Raw genomic sequence first — 487 nt, 5'->3', positions numbered from 1 at the left:
ATTTCCAGACGAAGAGTTGGACGTCCCTCGCTTTGATATTTGCGTAAGACTCGGCCTCGACCCACTTGGTGAAGTAATCGGTAAGGACGAGTATATATCGTTTTTGTCTAGAAGTTGGTAGCGGGCCAATGATGTCCATCGCCCAGCGCATGAAAGGGTAAGATGCTACTCCGGTTCGTAGGAGTTCAGTCGGCTGATGAATAATGGGGGCGTGTCGCTGGCATTTTTCACACTTGGCGACGAACTTTTCGTAGTCAGATATCATCGTTGGCCAGTAATGACCATGCTTCCTGATTCGCAGTGCCAAGGCTCGGCCACCTAAGTGATTTCCTCCGGCCCCTTCATGCATTTCTATCATGACGCGCTCGGTGTCGTTGCCGTGTATGCAGAGCAAAAGGGCTCCTGCCGCCGTCCATCATAACAAATGATCCTTCATTAAAGTGTAGTGGGCGGCCTTGGCTTTTAATCGTCGTTTAGCCCATTTGTC

The sequence above is a fragment of the Camelina sativa genome, chromosome 2 (assembly GCF_000633955.1).
Source record: "Camelina sativa cultivar DH55 chromosome 2, Cs, whole genome shotgun sequence".
In the NCBI taxonomy this organism is placed as follows: Eukaryota; Viridiplantae; Streptophyta; class Magnoliopsida; order Brassicales; family Brassicaceae; genus Camelina; species Camelina sativa.
This window is presented reverse-complemented; position numbering follows the sequence as displayed.